This window comes from Scomber japonicus, chromosome 9, assembly GCF_027409825.1.
Source record: "Scomber japonicus isolate fScoJap1 chromosome 9, fScoJap1.pri, whole genome shotgun sequence".
NCBI lineage: Eukaryota > Metazoa > Chordata > Actinopteri > Scombriformes > Scombridae > Scomber > Scomber japonicus.
This window is the reverse complement of record NC_070586.1, coordinates 17,031,597-17,054,790: the sequence shown is the minus strand read 5'-3', so window position 1 is coordinate 17,054,790 and position 23,194 is coordinate 17,031,597. Positions and strand designations below refer to the sequence as shown.

Here is a 23,194-nt window from a genome sequence, read left to right as displayed (position 1 = left end):
TCCATGACAACGAAAGGACTGCGTGTTTAAACGATTAGTGTAACCAGCAGGCAGGAGAGAGAGGACAGAGGAAGTGAGACTCATCAGGGGTCAGTGTGAGTTTGGCTCAGTGTCACCGCGCTGTCGGCACAAACAGTTAGAGGTAAACAATGAAACTGTCACTCGACTCTCTATCTCATTTTTACAGTCGCACAAAAACAAAATCAAACTTGGTTTGGTTCTTGGCATACCTCGGATTTGGTGGAATTTGTCATCCTTAAGCGCCGAGTAATACACACATTTTCTATCTAAATTAAATTACTGGACGCAAGCAACCAGACCTTGAGGACTTTGCTCAACCCTAAACCATCTTTTTCATTTAATTTAATTATTTTGCCAGCCAACTAAAGCTGCCTGCCAAAGAATTTAGCCTTTGTTCAACTCCACGCTGAAGGATAAAAGGCTGAATCATAGTAAAAAAGAGTTGGGCCTGACTGATATAACACAAGAGAGGAAAGGTTCATTTCTCCCTGTCCCCACACTAATATGTAGTACTTGTAACAGTAAGTGACAATTTAATAATTTCTCCGAAACACCTTAAAGAGTCAGATTCAACTATGCTTTTGTATTATCAGGAGAAAAACACACAGTAATTTGCACTTCGGATACTTAATTGCTCTTCCCTTGGAGTTTTCAAGAAAGAATAACTCAATAATGTAACTTTGAAACCATGGTAACCACTACAAGTATATCTTATATCTGATTAACAAAAGCAATTTCCACAGACTTAACATGTAAATTAGGCACAAAGGTATGACAACATAAGTAGTGTAGATTAAGGTGAAAAGCCACTGAATATGGAGACATTCATTTTTAATTTTGTATTTCCTGAAATTAAATTTGCTCTTAGCCCAACTTACTGACACTACACATTTACGTACAATATCACCTTACTGAAAATTATTTCAGTTTTTAGAAACCACTGTGGCTTTATTAATACTCCATTCTGAAAAGCTGCAATTAAAGTAAACATACAGTACATTTTATTAAAAAAGGTTATGTGCACTGACAAGCATTATTGTAAAAATGTATTTTTATATATGTCTGATATATGTTCTTGAATGTTAAAAAAGGAAAAGATGGATCAGTATTTATCAGAGGAATTTAATAATATCTGCTGTGTACTGTACTGAAGGTTAAGAAAAATAGTAGGATCCTCTTTACTTTCATCCTGACAGAGAGGAATTGCTGTGAGTCGTTAACATCTTAGAAAACTAGCAAAGCCTTTTAAAATCCCTCTGTATATTGTCAGTAATATGGGCACTTGGACAACCTTGCCCAGTGTTTGAAACATGACGATTAAAAAAAAAAAAAAAAGAAAATCACTGAGCAACTAGCAGAAAACAGTTTGTAACTGTACTCTTCAACAGCACAGCAGGCTGTTGTGTACTGTATTTAGTGTGTTGTATTTGTATTTAGTGTTTTGTTGTAAAACCAGAAGTTAAACTGAGACAAAGCCTGGTTATCAGCCTTTAATCCCAGCTCTTAAAAAAACGCTAACAAAGAACGAGAGCTATTGGCCTTTTACTACAGTCATACTATAAATTAGGTAACATTCCTGGTTATTTTATATTTATATTGTGTACTTAATGCAAATGTGTATTACTTTCCATTTATCACATAGTATTTTTGACTCTCTGATGCTGTTAATAAAATATTTTTAACTAATCGAAACTCAACAATACTATGTCATATTTTTAGCATCACATTCATCTACATAAATGCGTCCAGATGTGCAATTACCTTAACACCTGGTTGCTTATTATAATAGATCAAGGACTGTTTTGACTGAATCCAAGACATGTCGTCTGGTTTAAGTTCTCTCTATATTTAAGTGCTGTCTATGGAACATAGGGGACTTCCAAACACCTTACTGTACCATGTCCATACACGGCAAACTGGGGCAACTTTACAGTGAGGCTGAACAAGGAGATGTAGGGCAAGAAAGGAGGGACAAAGGGAGTAAGGGGCAACCAAGTGTTTGTGTGTGTGTGTGTCATTATGAATAGTGTGTTATTTGTGCTTGTGTAAATGTGTCTCTCAGAGGTGAAACTAATCTTCTTTTATGCAGCACAGCCAGAGGTATCCCGGCAGCCAGGCAGCAAGAGGAAGAATAGTAACAATACTTGAGAGAAACAGAGGTCCATATTTATCACAAAGACTGCAGACAGTCTTCTATCCAAACAACATGTGTAGCGCTTCTCTTTAGCTAGCTGATCACAATGGAGCCGGAACAAAGACGGTGCTGGGAGAATGGCTTTAGGTAGGTACACTAGCACAGTGCCGACCAACACAAGGCCTCGTCTCATTCCCGCTCCTCACACGGCCCACAATTACACGGCTGTCAAGCCACACAAAGGGAGCAGGGAAATAGAAATGGATGATTTTCAAGAGAAGAGGGTGAAAAAGAAAGAAAGTAAGCATGAAATATATAAAGAAAAGCGGTTGAAGGTCTAGGGAGAGGTTGAAAACATAAAAGGAGGAGGAGGAGGCTGCAGCAGCGGTGACAGACGAGAATTCAGACTTCCATGGCTGTCTTTAGACTTAATGAAATGGAAGGGCGGAGTAGCACAGAAGAGGAGAGCAAGGCAAGATGGGGGTTTATACTTCTGAGGAGAACGCTCTTGCAAAATGATTCTTGCTGTAAATTTTCTTTATATCACCCATAAATCCATACACAAGTGTAAGGAAGCAATGCTCTGCTTCCTCAGACGATGTGCAACACTGACTTTCTGGAATCTTGTGGACGAAAAAAAAACTTTAAGACTTCTTTCACTGGGCTAATATAAATTGATATAAAAATATCCAATACCTCAAAAGAGCCCTTCAGTAAGCAAATACTCCATACTGATGAAAAGCAACAATCTTAAAATGAAGCAATACAAGTTTTATTGAATGAGAGGGAACATGTTCATTGCTTTTGAAATTGCTGACCCTTCGATAATGTGTGTAGACTTTCACTGTTCTTCTGTTGAATGGGGTTTAATCAAAATTGTGTTGTGTTACACCAAAGAAACCATTTGTTACTACAAAGTATTAAACATTACATAAAGTAAAACCACTTAAACTGACAATTCTGCAAACTAAATACATTTTCACAGTAATCGTCATACCTTATCAAATTTGAAGTTTTGTCAGCATTTACTATGAATGTTGTGGATATCATGATAATGAAAAAATAAAAAGGAAAGAAAAACTATCTCTCCAAAATATTGTTACTTCTTGAATGCAAATTTTCCCAAATCCATGTCTTTTAGTTTGTGTATTTCAAAATACATTCAACAATAACATAATGTTATAAAACTATTAAAATTTGTTCATTCATACCTCAAAATAGAGAACATTTACACACTGAAGAAGTTCCTATTCACTACTGTGGTACTTAAATGGTTCCATGAATGGGTTTATAGAGACATCTCATGCTTGTTTATTGTTATGATAAGATTACAAAATCATAAAATCATAAGCCAAGGCTGAAAGATACAGTTTTTATCTGTATCTGAGTGTCCATGTGTGCATGTGTGCGCATCTGTGTGTGTAAGTTCCAGCCGTCTGAATCAGGGTCTGCTTTGGCAATTAGGGCCTGGATGATTTCCCAGGCTAGCCTGCCGTACCCACCGCTCAAATGAGAATCACATTCCTATTGTGTTCCACCACCGTTAATCATGTTTTGAAACGACTCTGCAAAACGGCAGGGTGATCCAGCAGCTTGTCATCTGCCTTCTCAAAAATGTGCCGATGGGGTCATAACTGGAGCCATAAATGCCTGTCATCCTCAGCTTTCCTGTCCAACCTGTGCTTTTTGTTTGTCTGGGAAAGAAAAAGGCAAGCACTGAATGAGCACAGTTTGCAGGCCAACAGAAACACCAAGGTCCTTATGTCTGAGTGTGTCTTAATCTCATCCTCAGTGAAGGTTGGGTTTTTTTTCCAAGTATACAGTACTTGCAAGGCTGATACATCTAATACTCTACTAAGTGGAAAAAGCTTAGACCAACAGTTGTATGCAAACGTTTGTGCACCCATTGAGTTTTTAATTTTACAAAGATGTAAACATAGCCTAGTTAGTATGTAAAAAACACAATGTTTTTAAGCAAAGATGAATGCACTTTTCCTTATCCACTTTTATTTATGTCAAAATGAAACAAAAATAATAAAATAAATAAATAAGTGAATTAAAACACCATTGTGGCATGTGCAAAAGTTTGGGATTTAGATCTCAAAATCCTCAGATTATTTGTACAAGGTCTCACGCCTTAATAAACTAGTTAGGCCTGAGGCATGTCAACAATTGTTATTAGGAAAAGTAAGATGGTGCCAGTTTCAAAGCTTAACCAATAGTCTGACTCTTCAAACATTGTACAAAGACTCAGCAACCATGTGTTCCTTTAAGCAGCTGTGCAATACTCTGAAAATTGAAGTTATATATGGCCACAATGCAGGGGAAGGCTACAATAAAATAGCAAAGTGTTGTCTGTTTGCAGTTTTCCACAGTGCAAAATGTAATTAAGGGGTGGCAGTTTAGGGGAGTTTTGGTGAGTCATGAAGAGATCTGGAAGAACAAGACAACTCTGAGAGAACTGCTCATATGCTGATCAGAAACGCAAATCAAAATCCCCATTTTGATTGAAAAAAGCAGACTCAGGAGTGGTGGTGCACCATTCCACTGTGCAGCGATGCTTGAAAACCTTACCTGTGTCCTCATCATAAAATCCAACATCATAAGTATGCAACAGAACATTTAGCTTGATGTGTTCTGGAAACAAGTGCTGTGGACTCAGGAAGTTAAAATAAAACTCTTTGGACACAATCAGCAAAGGTATGTTCGAAGAAAAAAAGGAGCAGCATTTCATGAAAAGAACACCTTGTCAATGAGTTAAGGATCTATCATCTATCATCTGCTGTCATCTGTCATACTTTGAGGTTGTGCTGTAGCCAGTGGTATGGGAAACACTGTATGGGTGGAGGGTAGTCTTGCATAGCTAGACCTTTCTCCACATTTCATTTTAGCACTGGAAAAAGATCTGGCTGCACATATTATTATCCTGCTATAGGGATAAAAAAGCTATCTGATTTGTTTATATGTCTTTAAACAAATCACAATTGTCTTGGGCATAACTAAACTGAGGATGCAGCAATGGTGCTCTTGCAAAATAGTGTTTAGGGGTAATTTGTTTTGGTGGAACATTTGCACGTCCACAGAAATCCCCACAGATCGCTCTCAAAACATGGTCATCTGCAGTATCACATTCCATCTATCTTTGCCAACTAATGTTTCAGAAGATCCATAGAAAATGGAGTACTGGCCAGCAGCTATTTACTCGTTTGTGTCTGGATCTTACACAGCATATAAGCGGCACCCTTGACTATAGGGTTTTCATTGAGTCCTCCATTATCCCAACCAAAGGGGACAATAACAAAACCATGGCATTTTCATGCCATGGTGATTACCCCTGCTAGCTCACTGCATGACAGGCCATGCTTAGAATATCTAACTTTTTCCATAACCGGTGGGAGAATATGCAAGAACATATGTTCATCTTGTAGGCATATTCTTTGTATACCTTTACAACCATTCACTTAAAGAACAAGGCAAGTCTGACAGGGATTTTGAAAAGGGTAACACGCCAATAGCAGAAGGGGAGAATTCCAACTGAAATAGCCAGCCAATGGTTAGGCTTATACCCACGGTCCACATCTGATGAGCCAGACTAGGTAGAGGGAAGAATAGATTCCACTACATACCAGCCATAAATTCTGGAAGCAAACATCACACGATATGTACTGTAAAAAAGCTGAAGCTGAAAAACAGGATAATGATCCCAAATATACCTCAAAATCCAACATGGACTACCTCAAGAGACACAAGCTGAAAGTTTTGGAATGGCCCTCATATTGTCCTGACTTAAACATAATTGAAACCCTGTGGGTAGATCTTAAAAGTGCAGGCTAGATGAACCAAGAATAACGCAGAACTAGAAGCACTTTGCAAGGAAGAATGGGAGAAAATCCCATATATTAGCTGGCTACAAGGTTTGTAAGCCGTGATATCAGAGGGGTTGCACTGATTATTTAGGTTGCCCAAATTTTTAAACATGCCACAATTGTTTTTCTTGTTCCATCCCCTAGAGAGGTGGTAAATAAAAAAAACCCAGCCAAAATATATTATTGCTTAGAACTGTCGAAACAGGAGGAGTCTTGCTCTGAGAAAATGGTCATTCAGCTGTTCTAGAGGTATACATTTAGTAATACAGACTTCAAAAGTGCATTACACGTCTGGAGATTTTTGATACAAACTCACACGTGAACTCTTGGCTGTTACATTTATCAGCCAACAATTGCACCATTTCCAAAAACAAGTGTCACTCAAAAAACAGTGCATTTGTCCATCAAAAGCCAGAGGGAAAAAACCAGCTAAGCACTTTGTGAGGTTAAGTGGCAGTTATTCACTTGAAGCTCACCCAAATGGACAGCCTGTTGCCTTGCCAACGCTGACGAGCGTCCGTGATGCTCATGCACAAACAGCATTTTAAAGCAGATTTGTGGTTGCCAGCGAAAACCAAACTGGCCTGACACCGCTCACACAATGTGGATCTCTGATAGCTCCTCACTCTGCCCTGGCATTGCGGTCCCTTCCTCAGTGGTACCTAAGCAGCTTCTCCCCGAGGACATGCAAGTGCGATACTCACCTGTAAATGAACTTGGTTCTGTAAAGTAATGCCATGCCCTTATCTGCCTCTACGGTCTGCCCACTGCAGCCATAACACAATAAATAACTCAGGAGAAGAGGAGCACTGCCCCATGGCAGATGGCGATAACACTTACAGCCTCATGTCTGAGTTGACAGGGTGATGTCTGTTTGTGCGTGTTTGTGCATGTGTGTGTTATTGCAGGAGAGGAAGTTAGTGGAGCTCTGCCTCTGCGAAATGAACGGTTAGGTTAGAGATGGTTGCCCATGATAGATGTCACCGTGGGGAATAAAAGCAGTGGATACATCTGTTTTCTGGTGCATCACATATTTCTGAAACAGTCAGTCAGGTGGCAGTAGAAAAAAGCTTTTATTGTACTGTTAAAACACAGGGGGAATTGTAGCATTGTGAACACAAAAGAGCATCCTTTTTGGTTTTACTGTAGAAAATCTTGTTTCCAAGCCAGTTTTGTCTGTAATCAAGTCCTTCAATTATAATCTTATTCAAACAAGTTAAAAAGAAACTGCCAGTGCAATTTTTCAAAGAAAATCAATTTATATTTTACCTACCTTTTTGGGGGGCATTTTGCTTTTATTACAGTGAAGATGCAGATACACATAGGAACACTGAGTAAGAGAATGGTGCGACATGCAACAAAAGGTCTCAGACTGGGAGTGAACTGAGAACGTTTCTGTTATACACCTTAACCCCTTCAAGAGAGGGACACTCATTTTTCAAATAACTTTTTATAGGAATTCTTCACTTCATACATCACTGGGAGATTCTCTCACTCATTTTAAGAAAACACGGTTTTCATAAAACACAGACAGGTATTAATTGATGAGAAAAATAAGTTTAGCTTATTTAACTTTAGGACACTGGAAACAATCTGTTATTTCACTAAAATCCTGTCAAAAAATATAGAGTAGCATTTTGCTATGATTAAATGTGATTTCTCCAGAGAAGATAATACAACAAATAACTACCAGCTAATAACAGAATCTTGTTTGGGGCACTAAAGGAAACAGCCAGTCTGACTGTGATAAATTGAGGTGAGCATGCCCCTCAGGGCTGCATATCTTAACTCTTCTGCTCCGTGTCCACATGTAGCAAGAGGTGAACTATCACGATGTTTACCAATAGACCTGACACAGTGGCACACAGTAACACACAGTATACACCCTCCACCCACTCAGCCATGGCTAATTGCTCTGCACTTTGATTACCGCCATCTATTTTAATGAGAGCTTACCAACGCATTCTCTCCTGCTCGCTTTCTCTGTCAAACACACATATATGCAAACAAAAGACACACATACAGACGTGTGTGCAAACCACTTAGAAATGTGTATACATATATATATATATATATATATATATATAGATAGACACAGAGGAGAAGAAAAGTGAAGAGAAGAGACAAGACGAGACAAGACGAGACGAGAAGAGACGAGAATAAGAGAACAATACTGTATGCCATGTTTGTCCCGGTGGCAGGAAATTGGAGGGTGTTCATTAGGCTAATGGATATGAAGAGGAAGGGAGAAGGGCAATGAACATAGAAGGAAGGAGGGAAGGAAGGAGGGTGAGTGGGAGGCCACTGAATTATACCACAACAAATTTTATACAATGGCCCAACAAGTCATACTGCAGCATGTAATTTCCTTGCTCCTGCGATAGAGAGAGGCATACCTCAATTACACAGACTAGCTTTAATTATGCAGAATTTGCCTCATAAGACGGCTCCTGTTGAGAAGGAATGAGCTGTTGCATTTTTGGTGCAAAGGCTCACTGCTACCACTCTGCTGGATGGACACAGCCTCATTAGGATCTCTGGTTTACGGGCACACACACCAGGATGACAAAGCCTAATCAATGGACTCACACTGTTCAAAAGATTCAAGGAGAGCAGAGACAGTTCATACAGAACTAGTCAAGGCAGCTGATCGATGGTGAAAATGTGTGCTCTTCTCCAGTGCAGCTTAACCTACTCTTGCACTGGCTTTGGTCATCCTTTATTTTCATTTGCACACGTTATGGTTTCTGTCACTAAGGTTGTTACTCTTCCTCAAAAGTTACAGTACTTTATATTTTTCTCTTGAAAGTGAAAAGAAATGGTATGACAGCCTGTGACTGAAAGTATAACAAAAAAAAAAGAAAGAAAAAAAAAACTCCATGTACATAAAGAGCAAAAGAAAGCGCAAGAGATCAGGACAAGGAGAACACAAGAAAAAGAGGAGGAGTGTGAAAGTAAAGAGTGCTTAAAAGGGACCGGGCGAGACAACCGCATTAAAACCACAGCTATGCCAGATCACAGCGTCACACTCTGTCTCATCACTTTACGAGACGTTAGGTCGTCCATGAAACTAGTTCAACATGTCTAGTATAATGATCTAACGATCATCAATACCGCACACACAAACACTACCGCACACATGCACACACAGTACACACACACACACACACACAGTACACACAAAGTTGGAAAATGATGTGCCAGCTAAACAGAGCTCTCCAAATAATGGCAAAATGAGGTCACAGCACTGTGCTGGTGAGTCAACTAGAAAAGGTATAAGTGCAGTGTATGGATAAAATGTGTTTTGAAGCTTTCAAATGTAATTTAAAACATAACAATAATAATACTAATAAAATTAACAGCCTCAATGCAGCCTAAAAGAAGTGTGAGAAAGCTGCTATTACACAAACCACAAGGCTGAGTTTTTGTTTACAGTTTCTAACGAGAGGGTTTAATGATAGCATTCTTATTATCCCTACACCTACTCCTACTCAGTATTATCACTGAATTGTCCTGTTTGATTCTCTTGGCAGTGTTATCATAATATTTAAGTATCAAATGTAAGCAATAAAACACACATGGACTGCACTACAAATAAAACCCACACATAAAACTAAATAATCTCTAAAGTTGAGGAGAGGTCCCCAGCATATACTGTTTAAACTAGCTGCTAATCCAATTGTTCCCTCCATGGGGACATTAGAAAGACAGACCCTAATGAGAAACTGGTGGCTAAATAACTATGATGGTAATAACAGTGGGAGCATCTCTCAGAGCAGGCATTTGACTCTTGTGACACATAGCCATTAGATATTCATGAAAACAGATGTTGCTTGGCTCGCCAGCTCATTGGCCAAAAAAACACCCCTTCGAAAAAGCTAGAATCCTAAATGAATTTCCCCACGGAACATGCCGTTTGATCCCGTGCCAAGAAAGAGTGAGGAGATTTTCATGCTATAGGAGAAGAACGAGGAGGAGGAAGGAGGGAAGGAGGGAATGAGGGAGGATGAGATGGGAAAGAAAGGGAGAGGGGTGTGTAGTTTATCCCTCTGCTTCAAGTTGCTGTCGTCTCTGCTTCACAACGCCTCTTCATCACACGGCCTCATCTCTTTCTCCTCATGTCCAAAGATGCCATCTTTAGCATGGGCTGAAGAAACAAAATCCTATTAGCTTGATAGCAAAGTGAATTTGTTGAAGCAGTCTCAACCAGGCGACGCTCCAGTGGCTTATCACTGGCTAAGCAGACAGAGCTTAGGCGAGAGGAGGGCAGATGAGAATGGGTGTGGGGGGGGGGGGGGTTTAGGTGCTTTTATGTACATACAGTACTGTAAGTACTCCATAAGTAGGACTCATTATGGACTTTTTATCCATTCACACTTTAAAAAAAAATCAGGAAATTTAACTGTATATTTTGATCTGTGAAAAAGGGGAATATGTGAATATGTGTAAAAATAAATATCATTTGTCTCACAAAACTTTAATGTTATGTTTGTTTTTACTTTCTCCCCATTTTTCTTTTCATTTTCTGTTACTGAAAAACATTTTCTGTGTTCTTTTACCGATATCTGTAATGACCAGCATCCAATAATATCCGTGTGTGGGGAAATTAAACAAAAAAAAAAGACTTACTATAATCTATACTAAAATCTGCCGTTTGTAAAAAAAAAAAAACCCCAAATGGTCCAGAAAATATTTTTTTCTTTACCTAATTTATTTTCTTAAATTTGTATTTATATTGTCAGTATTGTTATTACATGCTGTGTGTATGTTTTAATGAACTGCACGGGGGCCAAATACTAGTTTCCACCTTGGTGGACAATAAAGTCTATTCTTATCTATTCTATCAAAAGCTTTCTTTGTATAGGAGTTAATAAGCAGTACATTTACCTGAAAACACGAGGGAGAGGATAAGAATGTAGTCCAAGAGGATAAAAAACCAGATGTATCGCCTTTGTTCTCTTCCCTTCACATAACAATTGATATTACAGTCATCATCCTTACAAAGATCTTCTCTTTAGCGAGCAGGAGAATTGACCAGGGCTGGTGGTTTAGAGAGACAGAGGGAGGAAGACAAAGTAGGAGAAGCACAGGCTTTAATAGACAGTGTTGTTGATGGATGTGATTATACCCTCTTCATGTTGCCCCCCTATTCTCTATAGATTCCAGATGATAACAGTCTTCGGACCCCCTCTTTCTTCCTCGACCAATGTTTTCCTCTAATCCTGTGCTTTTCACCCCTTTATTTCAACGTCTTGTCTTTTTCTCCTGTCTGTCATCCAGGCTTTCTGTTTCTGTTTATCCCCCTTTCTCTCATAGGCCTTGTTCTTTCCCTCTGTTCTTACTTCTCTAAATCTTGTGCACTTTCTTTGATTCCATCCTCCCCAAAACACTGTACTCTTCTCACAATCACTTCCCCTTTACCCTCCTCACGTGCTTCACAGGGAGCCGGCAAACCACATCACATATCTAAGACTCCCTCCTTTCTCCTCCCTAACAATCCCTCTTCTATCCTAACTATCTTTTTCTCTTTACCACTGCCTCTCATCCTTTCATGGCCGTCATCCCAGCGCGCCTCCTTACAGTTTACGACAGTGTTCACATTTCCAAAGAAAAAACACCCCCTGATGGGTGGTACGTGTTTGCCTTGAAACACATTAGCAGTGTCGAGTAAAACGCTATGACAAATGACAGGAGACTAACAGTGGGGATCCTGCTGGTCATTCAGCCAACCAGCAGAAGCACTGTAGTGCGCACCACCACAACACTGAGGCTCAAAGTGTAACCAATCCCCCAACGCCATACAATATCTGCCTTAATCTTACTCAAGCTCCGCTCATTACACACTCAGCATGGGTCGGAGACAGGCAACACAGGGAGTTATGCGGCTGGGATTTGTGCGCCAACTGTGTGTGAGTTTTGGTGTATGTGTGAGTGTATGTGTGTAGATGCAATGATGTGGTATCGCTATCACTGCAAGATGAAGCCACAGTAAAAGGGTGTGTAATACGCCATGACACTCTACGCAGATCAAATAGATTTATAGTCCGTATCATCCCCTCCCATAAGAGACAAAACCATAGAGAATGTTAATTTCCACTGCCATAAACAACCATAATAAGCACCACACTGACATGTGAGCATGTTTGCATGACTGTATGAGAATCGGCACGCTGTGATACATAGAGTCAGCATACATAACGTGCAAATGTGTGTGTAAAACTGTGTGGCTGTGTGTTTGAGTATATGCAGGTGTGCGTGCATGAGTAAGCGATTGTGCACATGTCTCCTTTTTACCCCATTACCACAGTAAAAGAAAAGCTGGCCATGCCTTGTTCGTCGGCTCTGTCATGCGAGGTGATGTCATCTAGGGTAAATTCAGACAATCCTAATTGTGCAGGGTGATAATGCGCCCTCATAAAGACTAACATATTTCAACCCGCAATAATACTCTTTGTATTCCAACAACTTTTCAGCACCCTCAAGTATCCAGCTTACATTCAAGGACGGGCAGGGAAAGGTCTCTGCCAAAAGCTAAAGAGCTGATCTGAAAAACAGAAGCAAAAACCTGAAAAATAAGTTTTGTGCACAAAGACACACACTAGTATGTGAGCAAAAATCACTTCCTTGCATACATTACCTTCACACATGCTTAAACAACTATGCACACACACTGAAGTACACAGAAACTCTCCAAAAAGCAGCAGACTGGAGGGCTGGAGTGGTACGGCTCCCAGTCTGCCAGTTCAGTTTTATGTCTCGGCTTTGATACAAATCCACCCAGCATGGGAGCCCACTCCACCACCTGAGGTGGGTGTGTGTGTGTTTATATATGTATGTGTGTGTGTGTGTGTGTCTGCATGTGTGCGAGTATGAATGTCAAATCCACCACCTGTTTGTTAGTGTGGAAAGCCAAACTCCATCTACTTCCAGAGGGTGCACTTGGATGCTTGTGTGCCTGAGTATTTTCGTGTGTGTTTATGTGCACAAGTTTCTGGAAGTGAGTGTGTATCTGCGGTGTTTTCCACATGAAGCTGTTCCTCATTTATCAATTTAGGGAGGGACAGCTATATGAGCTGAGGGTCTAATTCCTCTCCTTCACAATGAAACCTCACTGGGCTCCTTTTCCCCTCCAGCTCACATAACCCACCTTCTGGCCAGATCAGGTCATACACAGTGACAAGAAAACCACAATGAGAATCACTGGAATGAACCAAACACATGAGTATTGAATTTCCAGTTGAAACCCTGTGTGTATACAGTATATACTTTGTACACTTTAAAAAGGTATTATTTTTTACTCAAATGTTAAAATCCCCTTTTCTCTGCCAAGTTTGTAATGGCTGCAGTAATAAAAGCAATAGTCATATTATGCTACCAAATTCATTAATCTGTGGCACTTTTTCTAAAATACTGGGTTATTAGGCTCTGTTAACATTGCTGAATCTGTGCATGGCTGAGGTATAATCCTTATGAAGTGTCTCACAAAGACAGATGGTAAAAAATAAGAAAAGTCAAGAGGAAAAACGTGCTGAAAAGATAATGCAGTGGGACACCTCTGACAGCCGTGGGCCAATCTGTTCCACCACATGTCCTATAACCTAAACTTTTCTCATTTCTTATGAACCCCACTGAGAGAACATGACAAATGCAGCAGAACAATGTTTTATCTCATCTGACATCCCAACAACAAGGAAATAAACATAAGCTGACAGCCAATCAGAATGCCCATCTGCTGGTCTGCCTCGCAGTGGTTGGATTGCGCACCAAGTGGTGAAGGAATAATTTCTGTGAGGGACACACCCCAGAGATTGTAAGTGGAGGAGCTGTGGGATGAGGTAAAGAGAGAAAATAAGCAAGATACAGGGAATTTGGAGAGAGTGGAGTGGGCAGCCACATGGCAACTCCCGGCTATTTGATTGGTGGAAGCATGCAGGCAGCCAGGCAGGGAAGACCAGGAAATGTAATTCAGGGAGGCTGTCTGGATATGACATCTTTGGGAGCTATTCAATCTGCAGCCAAACCCTCAAGTGGCGCCTCGCCTGGCATGGTGGCAGGGAGGTTACAACTGTGAGCTCACTGCCTGTCAACCCCACTACACCCTCTGTGGAGGCAAAGATATGATAGGGAGAGGAGAGGAGAGGAGAGGAGAGGAGAGGAGAGGAGAAGAGAGGAGAGGAGAGGAGAGGAGAGGAGAGGAGAGGAGAGGAGAGGAGAGGAGAGGAGAAGAGAGGAGAGGAGAGGAGAGGAGACAGCAACAGAAATACTACAATGAAGGAAATATATTTATATACTTACAATGTAACTAAAAAAAGGGTGTAGCCAAGAATAACCAAGACTTAAAAGGAGTGGGTTAACGTCTGAAAGGAAAGGTGGAGAGAATGCCAAGAGAGAGAGGCACAATGGGACTCAGCTGAAGCTGTGGAGAATGAATGGGAGAAAGACTGAGGAAGGAAAGGCGGAGTGAGTGAGAAAGTGATCCAGGCGCCGGCTGTGGTTCTTCTCTGTCAAGCATGGCTCATAGAGAGTAGTGATAATTGACAACAGTGGCTGACGTTCTTCCCCCGGACCACTCTATTTATTACAGAACCAAAACAATCTTCCCCTACCCCCATCATCATGCCTTAAGAAGTACATTAAGCAACAGTGCTTTATATGAATGTGATACTGTACAACTGGGAGCAATGTTGAGGGACTATAATAGGCGGTGTTCATTGGGTCAAAGGTGGCAATGTTCACACAAGCAATGTTCAAAAATGTTTGGAATATCTGACATGAGCTACATATTTAACTAAATTTGTAAAAAAGTGAACAACATATGGTCCTGTTTTTCAAATCAGATAAAATGCAGACTGTGAGTTAAATGTGCTTTATATTTTGAGATTTTTAGACAGGGGACTCAAGTATAATTCATATTTAGTGATTACATGGTTTATAGTTGTCATCTAGAGATAAATACTGAAAGTCAAAACTGAAACATTTCAGATGCATTCACTCTCTAATGGCCATTAGATGCAGGCACTCCGCCACCACAACTAACAAATAAATAAGCTAAGAAACAAATGGAGTCTTGACTGTGTGCCATTTGAATGAAAAGGCTCCACATAAAGTTTCTAAATTATTTGTGATATTAACTATTTTCATTTTAATGTACTGCCATTTATCCTGTGTACATTATCATGTAATAATGTCATATATAATATTTGTGTTGCTCCAAGAATATCATTTAGGTTTAACAAGGCTATGTTTAGGGCTATGTTTGAATGATTGACAAATGTGTAACCCTATCACTCTACTAATGTTACCCTCAGCTTAACCCTATAATCAAATGTGGGTTTCTTGCTCCATATAAATTAAATAAACAAACCAGGTTTCAAAAAGTTCCTTCATAGACATACAGGTGACCTCACATTTCTGTGTATTATCAATAGTTTAGGGTAATATAATGCAATGCCAACCCTTTTTACACTATTTTATAGCACTATATTAATGTTCCCTTATATTGAGTTCAACAGAACACACCTGGATCATAGAAGAATGACATCATGGAAGGAAATGGGACCTAATAGTTCAGATGCTGTCATTCAGTTTCACTCCCTGCCATTCATATACTTTTGGCTTCCCTGCTGTCTTCCCTGCTGGTTTCTGGGTCTAATAGCAGTTTCTGAAGAATCTTATCAGTCAAGTTATGACTTCACTGTCTAGTCCTCACCAGTCAGCATTCAGCCTCAGAGGTAGACGATGACAGCTCACTGCTGGATACATGCTCCAAAAATCTTTTATCAAGCCCATTCATTCATACTTGCATACAGATACAGAAATTCAGAGGCGCACAAAGACATGCAAACAGAATCACTCACCCTTCCTCCCTCCCACACAGAAACACTCATCTACCATTTCATCCCAAAGAGACTGTACACATTCAAACAAACAGAAGAGATGGTTATTGTCCGAATGCAATTATCTTGTACTGTCCATCTCCTTGACTGCTGAGGGACAAAGGGCCCTCTGTTGATGAGGCTAGCAGCGTGTGAATAGGAGGTTAGACATCCTTGGCCTTTTCCATGGCTGTGGACATTCAATCTGCCATCCACACATCCCAGTGGATCTGATAACACTAAACAAACCCCAGAGAGAGAGAGGGAGAAAAAGCCAGACGCTAATGGCTCCAGTATTGTGTGTAAATCCTCTCTTATCTGCCTGTTCTCTGTGTTAAGAGAATGGTCAAGGGCAGTGGGATAGAATAAACTCTATAACCGCAATGTTGTCTGCCAGCGCTCACCTCAACGTAAACAGTTTAGAATAGGTCATGACCATGCAAAGGCGGATAGAGGAAACATACTGTGAAATTCCATAAACCAAACACACACATACACGCATATACACGAAGCTTGCTTTCTGCGCTTATGCCAGAAAAGGCTGACCTGGCATTAGATGGGAGCTAATTATTCTCAGCTTCTCAGATTCTCCCATCGGAGTTCTCTCACATACACACACACACACACATGCAAGCTAATTGTTGTACTGATTCTCTCTTTAGCACTGTCTTGTCTGCGTCTCGTGGCGACAGAACAGTAAGAGGGAGAAAATGAGAAGAAAGGTAAAAGGAGCGAGGATGGGAGGAAAAGAGAAGACATGGTGGATTATCCCCCTAATCCCTCCGTCCCATTATAGGTGGGGAGGCTCAGCTCCTAATACATTAAGAGTACAGTAGGAACCTGATTCTCTTTCTTCCTCTACCTCTCTCTCACTCTCCTCCGCCTGCTTTCTTTTTTCCACATCCCCCATTTTTGTTCAGTGTTTTTGTGTTTGGTAATTCAATCTGCTGCATGGTAATCACAAGCTATGCTAATATTATTAACTGACTGTCTTTGTTTTCCCCAGCGATATTTAGAAAAAAAATGCAGCACTACAAAGAAAAATAATATATATAGTCATTCTTGATTATTTTATTATTTTATAACCAATGGACTGACACATATGGCGATGTGTTCCAGTATGAAGCCTTAATCAGAGCATACTTCTCTTCTTAAAGGAGATTTTCTGTATTGAAATCATCAAGCAGCAGAACAACAAAACCACAAAAAAAGAGAAGAAGAAAAAGAGAAGATCCTCAAGAGCAACAACAGAGTAGGAAGGAGAAAAAAACTTTAAAAAGGATCATTTGAATGGCTGCGTGGTACATTTAGTGCCATTTTGATACATCTGATAATGTCTTGTAAGTTTTTGGAATGCTTTCATTTTTGTGAGAACTGCCTGGTTTTCTGTACAAATGTTTGATCTCCATGAAAGTTACGATAGCACTTCCCTCAGTCATGTGGGAGGCATCACGTTTGGAAAGAGTGACATGAGTAGTCTGGCACTGGTGTGTCTTAATGACTTTTAGTTTGATTTATTGTTGTATGAGAATTGACAGAATGAAAAGATGAGCACTGTAAAAAAAAAAAAAGAAAAAAGAAAATAAAGCTTCCCACTCACCTTTCTTTCACAGACTGGGACAAAACCTCTCCTGTTCTCTTTATTTTTTCTCTTTCTTTGTCTCAGTTGTTCTTAAAAGGGCAGCATTTTTGCAAATTGAACTGGTACGCCTAAAATCTGTTTGATATTTAATTTCATAAAATGCTGACAAAATGCCAGTTAATAGGTGAAATCTAACAAATGGTTTGGTCTGTTTTGATGCTGTATCATCTTGAACACACTGATTCAAACTAACGTATTTGCACAAGGAGAGCAACTGTAATCGTATAAAAGGTAAAGATGCTAAACTAATTACAATAGTAATTTCCTCTGCAGTCACCTGCATCATGGCCGAGAGCGGAGCAACAGTATACTCATCCATCACAGCGATCACTTTCACAATATACGTATCAATCAATTATAAATGTCAGGCTGCAGATTATACAGGCACGAATGCAGTCACCACTAATTTGTGAATAAACTCTGACTGTACCGCAGCTTCAAGAGCTTCAAGGAAAAGACTGTTTTCACATATTGTGCACGTTTCAGAACAACTTCCTCCATTACAGTGACATCGTGCTACATCTGAGAGGTTTCTCTAAATGAGGACATCTCTATCCCAGTGCCCAAAACACAAAGGCAGGAAAAGGGTCAGGAACAACAACAATGGCCTGAAAGCAGAGACTTGGTGGAGTTGGGTGTCACCTTTTAGACAAGTTCTAAGGCTGTGGGCTGTCAGAGGCTGGCAGTCTGGCTGTCTTTATTCATAAGCCAACAACAAACTCTTGAGTCTGGGTCATTTAGGTGCCTTCCCCTGGGAAAAAGACTATCACTTAAGGAGTAATGCTCCTCACTTGTGACTCAGTGAAAATGCAAAACAGAAAAGATGCTCCTCACTCATTCAGAAAAACTTTATGGTTCAAAAATCAAAAATCTTGCAAGCACAAGTACATATATACGCACACACAGACACACACAACAGTCATCTCATGTTACTCCCAAACAAGACTTGAATATAGACGACTGTGGGTAAATTACAGCAAATTCATACACTTGATTTGCATGCATGCTTGCCAGCACACACACCCTCACTGTACGTGACGGGAGCAGGTGTTGAATGTAATGAGTTTGTCTACAAGCTGTTATAAAATGACAACTGGGAGTGTGGACCCCATCATTGGCAGATACACCCCTTTTTTGTACGCTGAACACAAGCACAGACAAACACATTGGTGCTGCCTCCCTAACTGCATACCTCTGTCAATACCACTTGTCTTTCAGTTGACTGTTTGAGTAGAAGAGAGGAGTGTGATGGAGGTGGGACACACCTCCACAAGTGAGTGAATGCGTGTGTGCATGCATGGGAACTACTACTATACCCCTAACTAGAGCGAACAGATGTCCTCCCATGTGAAATGAGTGTGCCAGCCAGGTATGGAAATGTTTGAATTAATGTCACAAGACCACAGCTCACAGTATGCATCGTGCAGTTTCACCTCAATGACAAGATCACACTGCCAACTACACTGCATCACCCCATCTATTCCTTTCAGTCACTTGCACAATCTGCCATCCGTTACTCATTTTCAGGGAGCATGCTCCCCATCTCACCATTCTTATCAATGACTGACGCAAGAGGTACCACAAAACATACTATGAACAGTAGACAGTCTACACTACATTAAATACATTTACAATGCACTAAAAATGCTTGCCCTATAATTGTACAGGCTAGGCCAAAGAAAACATTTGCCAGCCCAAAAACATATATTTCTAATGCCAAAAACAACACCAGATATGCATTCATTTAGAAATCAATAGCTTTTGGGAGCCTTTGTGTGGTGCTGTTACAAAATGTGTGAAACTCTTGTTAGCATTATTACTTACTAAGAAATAAAGCAGTGTGTAATATGTGTGTATAGTGAGGGTGTGGTTGAGGACTTTGTTTATTATTACCTCATTCATTACTTAGTTTACCTTTATTGTAACAGTACTTTATTTAACATGATTATAACAGCAGTTTATTTAGTAGTCTAGTGTAGTTTACAGTATCAAGATATGCCATGTATCTTAATGTAGCCTGAAAAAAATATTTATTATAAATAAAAATATGTAAGAATAAATAAGAATAGATTTATGGGCCATATCACCCAGCCCTATTCTGAATGATAATCAGACACAAATGTCTGGCTAAAAGCATAGAAAGGTGACTGCATAACCACTAAGTTTTTTGTTATTCACCAGTTAGTTCTGTGAGGGAGAGGTTCATTAAATGGAGAAAGAGAAGGGAACCAATAAGTAATCACTGAGGTCCAGACAAGGTGCTTGTGCTCCTTATACCTTATACATCCATTTTCTTTATCTCAATAATGCCTTTCCTCACCTCACTCCTGAGTGTGGCCTACCTCAAAAGTCTCAGAAATCTATTCATTTGCATTCTTCCATCCATCTATCTGTCTATCCATCTCAAAAGCAGCTCATCCTCATTGCTCCATCTGTCCATCATTGATCATTACTCTCCCTGATTTCCATTCCTCCCTCTGTCATATTTGTGACCATCCATCCATCTTCTTCAATAAACACAACAGGAGCTACAGGGTGCAAGAATATATAAATTTTGCAGTGTTGAAAAAAAGTGGTAGCATTTTACATACATCATGTGAATTCATAAATATTTAAGGTATATCTGTGAATCCAAAGGAAAAAAACATAAAAGATGGGCACAGTTTATGCAGTTATTTAAAAAGTGCATTTTGAGTCAGATACACTCAGGGAGAATCTCATAGATTGACTCGAAACACAGATAACTAACTCCACTAAGTATGTACTATTTTACAGATAAATAGTGGTTTCAGGTTAAAACAAAAAAAAACTAAATTAGGGTCTATATATAAAAGATTGCTAGTTTATGTTGTATAACAGACACAAACACAAGCTTCTTTAGTAAAGGGAATTAGTCTAAACAGACAATGGGCTGTTTATTCTCAGCTTTATCTGCAAACTACTTCAGACAAACAAACAAAAAAAGCACCTAATATCGCACTACCTGTGGTGACTTGATCTGATAAAACTCCCCACCAAAAACATCCCCCTTTGTGCAAAACCAACTCATCATCTCCAAATGTGAACAATATATCTTTTCCTGAAAACTAATTTCCCTGTGAAAATGGGGTTTTAAGTCTTTTGAGGCTCCTTTTAGATTCTAATAAACTAATTCCAAGGCCGATGCAGAGAAAGGCTTATTTCAATTTCACAAGGCTTTGTTCGAATTTGTTTTACATTATGATGCTGGTGGACAGGGATGGAGGAGGGAGGGAGGAGGAGAGGGGCAGGTATTTTATTTTAATGCATCCGGGTATCCGTTTTGTTGTTTGTGCTCCTCTCCCTATAAAAACCAAAGGAATATTATATGTTCAAACTTAGTGTTGTTCATCCTCTCCCTCTCTATATATTGGGCCTCTGCTGATCTTTTATACAGACAAATACTGGAAAACTTCCTCAAGGTCCAAAAATAAATAGTGTATATTAATATGATAAAAACTCAGCAGCATGATTTCAGCAGTGCCTATTCACACAGCTGGGAAGAAGCTTGAGTCAGTGCGCACATGCACTACTGTAAAATAACATTGTATGTGCACATTACAACAAAGTAAATCTCCATAAAGCCAGTGATTATTCTAACTATTTTCCAGTTGGCCTGTATAAACCAGGTAGCCTCATACTAACTGTCATAAGTCACAAACATACAACGCAAACACACACACACACACACACACACACACACACACACACTTCACGCAGAGAGTGAAAATCTGAAAAGTTTATCCTTTTTCTGTTTCTGCAATAACAGCTATAGAGATGGATTTCCTCACATAAAAACAACTAAAAAAGAACATGGATGAGTTAAGTTACAGGCACAACAACAAGCTCCCAGGGGGAAAGTGGCACATGCAAAACTGTGGTTAAGATACAGGGTGCAGAGCAGTAAAATAGTAATTGCAGCCTCTAATGACTATAATAGCATACCTTAACACTGGGCGGTTCAACTCTGGGCTGCCTTTGTTGATTGCAATCATTGTTAATTGCACGTGTTTGAGCCAATTAAGAACAGTAGCAATTTCAACTGTTGCTGTTCTGACTAGGCCCATCTCATTGTATGAAATTTACAGAATATCTATGCATAAATATATTTAATGATAAAACTTTTGAGGAAAGTATAATTACAAGAATGTGCAGAGATAGTATTTAGAGTATTCAGAAATAATCAATCACTAACAAAATCAGCATCACCACAGCAGTTTATACTTGACAGGCTTTACCCAAACATAAAGATTCAGTGTGTGCGTGTGTGTTCAGATGAACTGCACTGCCTCTGGCTAAGTAAAGCTGTAGCAGCTAATAATTTCCTGGTATTTCTCCATGGGCAGAATATTGTGCACATGTGGAGTGCATGTACAGAAAAAAACTAATAATTGGAGAATCATGCATGCTTACATAAATACCCACATATAGTGCATACCGTACCTGAGACAGACACATGGATACATCCCTTACACAATGATTAAATGTATGCATGGGGTCAGCCACCATGAGTAGAAAGTAAATGAGGACAGGGGAATTTTTTTTTTAGAGAAATAAGAAGTCTTTTCCTTTTAAACATCACATGAAGCAAAGTCCATTCCTTTTCACGGTAGTAGCAGATCACAGCTGGATCAGCTGTCAGTCGGAGTTAACAGCTGCAGCGACTTTTGATGGAGTTTGTGTCTGTACACTCTTGCACTATGCTTACATTAATAAAGGTTCACAGTTATCACTATCAAAGCCACAGCAGCAGTGTTTTCTCTCTTTAGCCTGCTACCTGCTGACAAACAGTATTTATTTTTTGTGTCCTGCTCAGAGGCACGTGAACCATTTTTACTGAAAGAATGCATTTGTATTATTTACTAATTACTTGCGTATTTATTGATATCCTGATTGTGAATGAATCGTTAAGTGCCCAGAATATAATTAGGGTGTATTTTGAACACTGAGTCTAAATGTTTGAGGGAAAGTTGAAATGACACTCAGGAACTTTAAGCCTCACATGTGACTGAATGAAAATGATTATAAATTATGTAAATGATGTGTTTAAAAAGTGTTTCTTGCTGACAGACAGACTCTCCATGGCTTTAATTTCATCCATAATAAAAGTTAATGGGGGGAAATAACAGATCATTAAAAAAAAATCTTTCTAGTAAATGAAGAAAGTTGTTTATGGTTCTTTTATTATTCAGACTGACAATTAACAGATGTTTAGCTGGATGGTGAATCAAAAATAAATAATACATAAAACGTGGGAGTGATACTTGAGTTTAATCTGTTATCTGTCTCCACTCTGGTCTGAATGTTATGTTGTGATATATCAGATCAGTCTGATCAGCTGCTTCATCCAATCAATAACTGCTTAATCATAGGGGGGTGTATCAGTCGATAAAAGGAGGAGGCTCCGTATATCATCACTCATGGCTCCTCAAAGATCCCCCCTCACTCCTCAAACCTCAGATCAGAAAAAAGAGCTTGGAGAAAGTCTTCAAAATAACGAACCAGAACAACTTCCTGTTGTTTTGAGGACCGAGGAGCGAAAAAAGATCAAATAAGAGACTCCAGATGTACCCAAGGATGAGGTTTGGTTACACTGGTCTGAACAGTACATTAAACATAATGAATAAGCATGCTATGG

At 39.6% G+C, this 23,194-nt stretch overlaps 1 protein-coding gene across 1 annotated transcript in view; it reads right to left on the bottom strand.

The window, feature by feature from the left end:
* fbxl17 (F-box and leucine-rich repeat protein 17) overlaps positions 1 to 23,194 on the bottom strand; it is a 230,224-nt gene that overhangs the window by 69,156 nt on the left and 137,874 nt on the right. The gene's annotated exons all lie outside the window — the stretch shown is intronic.